At 30.6% G+C, this 9,162-nt stretch overlaps 1 long non-coding RNA gene across 3 annotated transcripts; it reads right to left on the reverse strand.

Annotated features, from left to right (window-relative positions):
- Positions 1-1,941: 1,941 nt before the first annotated feature.
- On the reverse strand, positions 1,942-3,683 carry LOC102578797 (uncharacterized). 3 transcript variants are annotated; one of them, XR_001474112.1, is made up of 3 exons: positions 3,269-3,683; positions 3,141-3,181; positions 1,942-2,386 (listed from the first exon to the last, which is right to left on the reverse strand). It is a non-coding gene; the product is annotated as an uncharacterized lncRNA (long non-coding RNA). The 3 variants fall into 3 exon arrangements; XR_001474111.1 differs by having other exon boundaries at positions 1,942-3,070; XR_001474110.1 differs by having other exon boundaries at positions 1,942-3,181.
- Between the last annotated feature and the right edge of the window lie 5,479 nt (positions 3,684-9,162).

Here is a 9,162-nt window from a genome sequence, read left to right on the forward strand (position 1 = left end):
AAATTTTTAGCTTCTTCCCAACAACAGAAAAACTGTTTATGCTTTCATTTAAAAACACTTGTACTGATTTGCCAAACACTTTATTTTTCAACAAAAATATTTTTTTTTTCTCAAAATAAGTATTTCTAGCCTCCCAATAGTAATGTCAAACAGGCTCTAAGTCTTATTTCAATTTAACACATTAATTCATAATTAAGTGTTTCAATTAGACTCTTTTAACTAGGAATTCAAAAAGATAAATTTTGAATGTCATATTAACTCAATTTCAAAGACGAATCTTAATAAATAAAACAATTTATTTTCAATGTCGTTTTCAATTGAAAAAAAAAAAACCTTTTCTTTTCTCTTAATAAAAAAGTCTCATGTGTCACAATCCTTAATACTTTATCATGTACCACCTAATTTTATTTCCTCACTACTTTTAAACAAGACATGATAGATACTATGTTGCCTACACTAATCTCTCTATGTAACCACTCTTTAAGTCTTTATCTAAATCACAATTTCCACAATAAAGCCAGAGAAGACATCGATGTATTGCGACCATTTGTTAGAACAATGGAATTTATTCACTTAACGGGCACTGTAACAAAAATAATTTTAGCAGTAATAAATATGCATATTAACAAAGAGTATAAAGTCTTTACCAACATTAGTTAATTGTCATTGGATCCAATGTCGCAGTAGATTTTAGGGACATTTCAAAGAGTGTTAATTGCCTCTAAATATACATATTTAGCGGTAATTAAACTATTTTTGTTAATTAATTGCCGCCAAAGATTATTTTGATGTAGTGGAAGAAGATTTTGAGAAGAAACTCATGTGAGAAAGTAGGAATTTGTAAGTTGCATTGTAAAGTTCACCTTCTTTGTAACAACACTTTCCTAATGCCTACAAATTTCTCTTGAATATGCAGTTTACTCGCAAAGTATAAACGTGAATACAAGTAATTTTGGAGAGATCAATAATAAACTTCATAAGACCAAGAGTTTGGTACATGATCAACATAAACATGGAGTAAATATTTCCAAAGGTCATTCAACTTTGAGGAATTATGTTGTAAAGTAATTCAACTTTATTTTATATCAATAAAATCACTTAACTTTGAATATTTCATTTATAAAATTGTTCAGTCAAACTTACCATATAAAATAATTTTACAAGATAAAGTTGAGTGATTTTATTGAAACAAACAAAGTTCAATCATGCATGACCAAATATTAAATAAGTAATTTTGGATCGATCAACTCTCATTGAAAGTAATTATTTCAACTATGTTACCACCTTTAACCAATGACCTAGACTATAATCGAAATGGTCCTATGGATGTCCTTAGACCTTAATGACTGAAGTCCTTTAATGCAAATCACCATATATGCAAACCTTTAAATGGACTTGGCTATATAAAGATCAGACATTTTTATGTTAAATAATTGATTCCAAGATTTCTTGACACCATAACGTTTCACTATCAACAACATAAAAGTACCCACACAATGAATACGATGATGCCACATTGGATCTAGTAAAGGTATCTTTTTCATATACCTCATCTTAATGAAACCAGATAAGGCTCATAATAGCCAATAACCTAATGAATTTGACCTATATACTTCATATAATTTTCTAAATAGGCGTTCGATTGACCACCCTTCACTACATGTGGCTACACCATTATCCCCTAGAGGGATAGAGACAAAAAAAAAATAGGTAGAGAGATTAAAAACACATAGAAGTCCAACCAATAACAATTAAACTCAGAACTCACATTATAATTTAGTAACATATTATAATATACTAATTTAAGAGTGAGGGTTAAAAACACATTTCGTTGCCTTCACATATGATTTTAACCTCACAGGATTCAGGTACATTCAACAAATTAGATCAACGCAGAAATGACAAAATAAAATTTAGTAAAATTTAGTACAAGACCAAGAGTTTGTTACGTAAAAATGTTTCAATCAAATATTAAAGAAGTGATTTTGGAGAGATTAAACTCTCCGTGAAAGTAATTACACGAAAGGTGTTACTATATTCATAAAATGAATGAAACCAATCAAACCATAATTGAATTGGTCCTTTGGATGTCCTGAATGACCTAAACTACCCTCCTTCGTCTAAAGTGTAGATGTCAAATAGTACATCACCATCCGGAAACCTATAAATCGATTTGGCTGAATCAAGTCCGGTAAAGTTAATTTTAAATAACTGAATCCAAGATTCGTTGACGCCATAGTCTTTCATTGTCCACAACATAAAAGTAGTATCCACCCCACGAATCCTTCTCCAAGAGGAAGATTAAACACAAAGCATTCCTTCCAATACTGAAACGCTACATTATTTGATGACAAGGTTGGGAGCCGCCGATTATAGCACATTTGATCTGGAAATGGTATCTCTGTAAGTGTCTGATAAAATACTTAATGAAACCACAAGAAAACAGCAAGGAAGCCAATTAAATGCTCCATGTACATATACCATACATGTGCCAAAGCTATCCCTACAAGGGCAAAATAACTTAGGTGTCTTGATACAAACTTTTCTCCAAGAAGCACTTTTTAGGGCAAGAATTCCACAGTGTGGGTCTACAGGGGTTAGTTTCATGTCATCGTGGATTGTAAGTACCACGTAGTCATTCGTAGTTTGATCGCATCCCAATGCAAAAATGGAATTGAATATTCCAAATTCCGGAGGGGAAAGTAGTATTGATTCTCTTGTAGAGGGGTTCCACAATAGAAGCTGATAATTAGAACGACTAGAAACCCCGATAAGAACCAAGCCATCACAAGAACCAAAGAGTATGTGACTCTTTGGAGGGAGATCATCAAGTTTTTGTACATCATCAGGGGAGGATAGAGAAGAAGTAGAATAGAAGTTATTTTTCCTATTGAGGTTGCAATGGTCAAGTAGAAATTTTGTGGAATTGGCATGATGGCGTTGATGCTTCATTTAAAGTAAGGATCAGATGTTATATCCCAAGATTTTGCAACACATTTGAATCGGAAAAGATATCGCACGGGTAACTAAGGATCTCCATCATCAAGTCTTGTTGAAAAAAAATTAATCCCTAGACCAAAAATATATATATAAGATAAATAAAAAACAACAATTAAACTGAATCACAAGTAGTGAATCACCTGAGAATGAGCAACAATATCCATCTCTGCAACGCTCTTCTCTGCAGTTTAATTTTCAAAAAAATAATATTAGCCAGCTTCATCCAACCAACTAGTACAGAGTATAATAAAATTAGAAGAATGGATACCTTGGCAAGTATGAAGTGATTTCTTCTGATTGAACTTTTTGCTATCGCTAATCCGAGTGGTATTTGCATTGAATTTCTTCTTTTTCTTTTGTTGGCATCTGGAAACATCGCTAATCTTCTGGTATTTGCATTGGATATCTTCTTCTTCATCGATGAATAGAAAGAAAAAAAAAAGACCTACAGGGCAAGGCTACGGCGGCGGCGGCGACGGTGGCGGCAACGGAGTAGGGTTTTGCAAAGCTTAAATGTGGTGACTGAAGATGGTATTGGGCCAAGTTTGGAGATTGGGCTAATTCGAGCAAAAGGGAAAGGGAGCCCACTCAATTGAGAGAGTTACTTTTCAATAAATATAGATTTACAGTTTTTTTTTTAAATAGACAAACGTCATAGGAGACGTACACTAATCATTCAATATAATTTGTCAATAGTTATAGAAACTATATACTAATTATATGATATCGCTTATTTATGCATGAATTATACACTGATTATATAGTATGATACACTCCAAAAGATTTATATAGCTTAATTATACATGAAGTATACATTAACGAATTGAAGAAGAAGAAGAAGCAATAGCCAATTCAGTCAATTTTGGTAATTTTTAAAAATTGAGCCAACTTTTGAATTATGCAAAGGGTGGAGTGATATTTTGCATAATTTGTCCGATTAACAAAGGCAAACGCCACAAATCCAGTAATTTAAGGGCATTGATAGTTTCAATAATTATATATTTTGTGTGAGTTACCTCTAGATACAACGTATTTGCTTTTATGTAGCGAATGTATCTCGTTATCTCACGAAGCATCTTTTTAGCTATAATTACGTGTGCCTCTCTCCTATCTTCCTCTCTCTCTCACACACCTCTCTCCTCTCATATACATATACAAATACTAATTATACATATACAATTATATGATAGATATACAAATACAATTCGCCTCTCTCCATTCTCTTCCTTCTCTCACTCGCCCCTCTCCTCCCTCTCCCAATATACATATGTATACCAGTTACGTATATACAATTATTTAACAGATATACATATACAATTCGACAAATATACCAATACAATTCACCCCTTTCCACTCTCTCGCTCGCCTCTCTCCTCCGTCTCCCAATCTCTCTTGCCTCTCTCCTCCCTCCAACATGTAGCTACGAATCATAAATAACAAATTATAGCTATGTGGCCTCATTAAGTTATTTTTAGTGGCTATTTACGAAATTTCCCCATATTAAATCTTGGAAAAATTACAGAAATCCCACATTTTAGTTTACTTATTACCATTATCCCCTATAAGTTTTACAAATCTCCAAAATCCCTCATTTTCGCGCATCAATTTAGTGTATCATGTATAAAATGTACATCAGATTAGTGTATCATGTATAAAATGTAATGTATCTTACTTAACGATTAATGTATCTCGCGCATCAGATTAATGTATCAGCACTTATATTATTGTATCCGTTTGAGGGATTTCTGTAATTATAAAACTTTTAAGGGATAGATTGTAATTTTGCCTTAAAAGTATGTGATTTATATAATTTGCCCTTAAATCTTTCAAGTGGGCCTAATCAACCCAATTTAGTCCCAGTAAGCACAACCCATTAAAGGCCAAGCATCAGTGTGACTCCGACCGACTTCCTGGACTCGATTCAGAATAATCAATTAGGTTATCATTCTGTCGATTATGTTATCATCCTATGCAAGTCTCGAAAAGACTTTGATGCCTTCACTGATCGAGAAGACACAAAAGGAATTCATCCTCCGTTTGTAACTAGGTATCGTCTTATCGATAAGAAAGCATAGTTATATATCGAATAGCTAATCTTACTTTGTAACTCAACAAACTAAGTAATTCAAAGGCTCAAATTAAATAGGAATGCAATTGAATATTGATGATAAACACCAATCAAAATTGATATGTACTCGTAATTCAAATATATCCAATTAAGAACGCCAAACGGCCAAAGAGTCAATTAAAACCAACCGTTACAATGGATCTAGACGAATAGTCGAATACCTTCTTTTTTTATTTATTTAAGCACTAAACTTAGCTTGGTATTAATTATTCCTTTAAATACAGATATTAGCATAGGCAGATTCATGATTTTTAGAGGATGGATGTACTATTATAAAGAGGTAAATTTTAAATATAAATTTGTCCAATTTAATCTTGAGGTTTTTATGGGTGACTTCGTTAAACTTTTAAAAGTGTTGGTACAAAATTAATTTTCTCTTTTAAAATATTTTTTTTTACATATATAGCTATATTAGGTAAGGTATGGTGATTAGTGAACCCATTAACTGTATGTTACATCATTCGCTATATTTGGTTTAATCCTATAAATTTTTGCGGAGATAAAAGAAAATATGAATTTAAATGTGTCAGACTTGAAAACTTTGAAAGATTAAAGCAAATAAAGAAAAAAAAAGTATTAAATTAAAACGCTTGAAGTATTGTCAATAACTACTTAGAGATGTGTTATCAAAATTTAGAAAGAAAAAAAATAGTAAAATAAACATAAGATTTGAGTTTTTGGCCTTATTTTGAGTGGTGCACCCAATCATTATCACATCATATAATACATTAAGTATGAATTCACACATTTATATCTAAGCATTTTTTTTCTAGAAAAAATATAATATTGAAGTATTATATATGATCTAGAAAATAATATATGCAGACCTTACGAGAACCCAAAAACCCCTACCTAAATATGCCCCTGACATAAGTATATTATGGATCTTGAAATCATCTCAACTCCATGTACTTGACGTCAATTTCGAAGCCTTCGTTATAGTAGGTTCCTCTCATGCATACATTTTGAATATATAAGCACGTATTTGTAATTGAATCATATTATATGGTGTTTAGTGTAATTTATTATCTTTTAAAATAAAATTTGATTATGAAAGTTAAATAAATATTTTTAAATAATCACAAATTTGTTTTCTTGTTAGTTTTATTATTTCAAGGAGTCGCAAATCCAAGCAATATATGTACAATGGTTGTGAATCACCAAATACTATCCACTTTACAGAAATAGCATTCACTTATTATTATTTTATGACCATATCTTTGAAGAATAGTTATTGCGTTGAGTTTCAAGTTTCACAAATTAAACAACCATTTTTTTAGAATTTTAATTTTTATCGATGAAACTTCGTGATAATGTTTGGAGTTATATCTGTAGAATTTGAAATTTCATGAGTGGTGATCTTTCAATTATAGAGCTGAAAATTTAGTGATCCCCCCCCCCCCTCCCCTCTTTTGTTCTAATGATTTACAAATGATATTGAATTTTAAACGTTTACCTCATAGATAAAATTTCAAATTAAATAAATTTTAATTTGTTATTTTAAAGATTTACTGAAATAAATGGAGGTCAAAATTCAAGACTATCCATTTTCAAGATAATTAGAATTAAAAAGGGCTAAGTGCAAAAGTGAGCTTAGCCAAAAGTGCTAAACCCCAAAAGCCAATTAGGACTAATTTATTGAGAAAATAATAATAATTTTTTTAACTTGATTATAAATGAATATAACTTTATTGATATAAGTGGAACTATAGGATGGTATTGCATGTATTATGAGATGGTTTGTTTATAAAGCATCTTCAACATTTAATTTATATGTTTTTCAAAATTTTCAATCATATATACCTAGAGAAAAAAGTGGGATTGAAACTTTTAAATGAATAATGTAGAAAATTTCTCAAATGGTTCCTAGTTATTTTTTAAGTTATATTATTACATTAAAAATTAAAATTAAAGAAAAAAATGTTATTTTCTAAAATTGAGTAACTTCTATATCAACTTGATTTAGACAAACAATGGAGAGAAAATTGAAAATAACTATGAGTATGAGGAGAGAAAGACTATGATTACTATCCCCACTATCATATGAAAAAAAAAAATTGTGAACTATGAGTAAGATGAAACAAAAATAGACTATCTTGATACACCTAAGACAAATGAGTTTTTTCTTTTTCATAATGCCCTAGCATTTTTTTTTTCTTCATTTATCCCAAATATATCAAGATAATCATTGTCCTTAGTAGTATATTTTTTTCTCATGATAGTAGGGGTAGCAATCATAATTTTTGTCTCCTCAAAACTTTATTTTTATTATAAAACTAGTCACTCTTATGCAAAGAGTCAATTTATAAGTTCTATTCTATATGCAAAGAGCCAAAGTAAATAATTATATATGTAAAAAGCCAGTATATTTTATTAAATAATTTGAGAAAGGTTCCTCTAAGTTAATAAAACGTTATCCATTTATTGCAATGGAATACATTGGTTCTTATTCTTAAAATTTTTATTGATAGACAAGACACTTTAAGTAATTTAATTTTAAATTCTAAAATATTAAATAAAGTTCTACTATCTTTAACTAAAAACCTAAAAGTTAAAAATAAGATTTATTGCACTCCTAAATATTAATTGTAACATATAGTATATTTTTCTGGTGATTAAAGAATTTTTTTACTGAAGAATTGAAATTAATTGTAACTTATAACATTGAAATAAAGGCATGACAATGTGGAAAGAAGAATGCATTCTTATGTCACTATACAAGAAAATTTATAATTAAAAAATTAGGAATAATTTCAGAGACCTTCTTCAGGTTTCGCTCTATAATACTCACATTCCCTATAATTTATGATATTACGTCTACCTCCTTGAGTTTTAACTTTTTTTAACCATTCTTTAAATTTACTTAGAATAAATATAAATTAATTATGACTTGACAATTTTTCCCTTCTTTATATCGATTTCTTCATATTAATCCATATTATTAAGAACATGAATTATTTAATAAATACTTAAAATAAGTTAATATTATATATATACACGTAAATAAGTAAATTAATATTTATTAAATAAGTCATTTTTAATAATATGGATTAGTATGAAGAAATTATAAGGAGGGACAAATTTGTCAAACCCTATTTAATTTATATTCATTTTAAATAGGTTAAAAGAATGATTACAAAAATAAAATAAAATAAGGGAGGTAGGCGTAATATTGTATCCCATAGGGAAGGTGGGTGTTATAGAGCGAAACCTCGAGGAAGTCTCTAAAACTGTATTCATTGTATCATGTTATATCACGAATACAATTGATATTACTGATTTGTATCAAAATGAATACAAAGGAGAGATGATGAATTGTCACGACACAGACCATCGTGAGTGACACCCACACTAACCCTCCGGTGGGAGAACCATTTATACTAATTAGCTAACTAACTTAATCAAAATACTAAGGCATTTAAGTTACGAAAGCAAGTTAAATGCTAAGGAAAGAAATAGGGAGTTCCCATAAACTCCAAACAAAAGTCTAACAACTAAACACATATGTGAAAAATACGCCAGAACCTGAAAGTCAATGTACCAAAACATCTAAAGTTCAACCATAAGTCTAAACAAGAAGGGGTACAACCCCATACTAACATGCTAATAACTAACTAAAAAGTCTAAGTCTGAAATGAGGACATAGACGAAAGGAGAACTCATGGTAGCCCGGAAGAACTGGATCACCCTTGAATTCCAAACGATCACTGATCTTCTAAGCGAGGTCTGTCAATGCCGCCTGAAGATGTAATGTACTCAACAAAGAAAGAGCAAGTGCAGTATCAGTACACAACCACAGTGTACTGGTAGCTAGGATCACGCGGCTATCCCACTAAGTGCAACATACATAAGTCAATACAACATAGTAATAACATGCATACACCGAACATATACAATATCATCATCATTTACGAACAAGCTACATTTTCACATTTTTAAAGATACACAGTTACGCCAAGTCATTGGTCCTCTCATGAAACCCAAACCCAAACAATTAGCATACCGGAATGTGGTACCCGATCCAATGATTATGC

Source organism: Solanum tuberosum, unplaced genomic scaffold (genome assembly GCF_000226075.1).
Source record: "Solanum tuberosum cultivar DM 1-3 516 R44 unplaced genomic scaffold, SolTub_3.0 scf00146, whole genome shotgun sequence".
Lineage (NCBI taxonomy): Eukaryota > Viridiplantae > Streptophyta > Magnoliopsida > Solanales > Solanaceae > Solanum > Solanum tuberosum.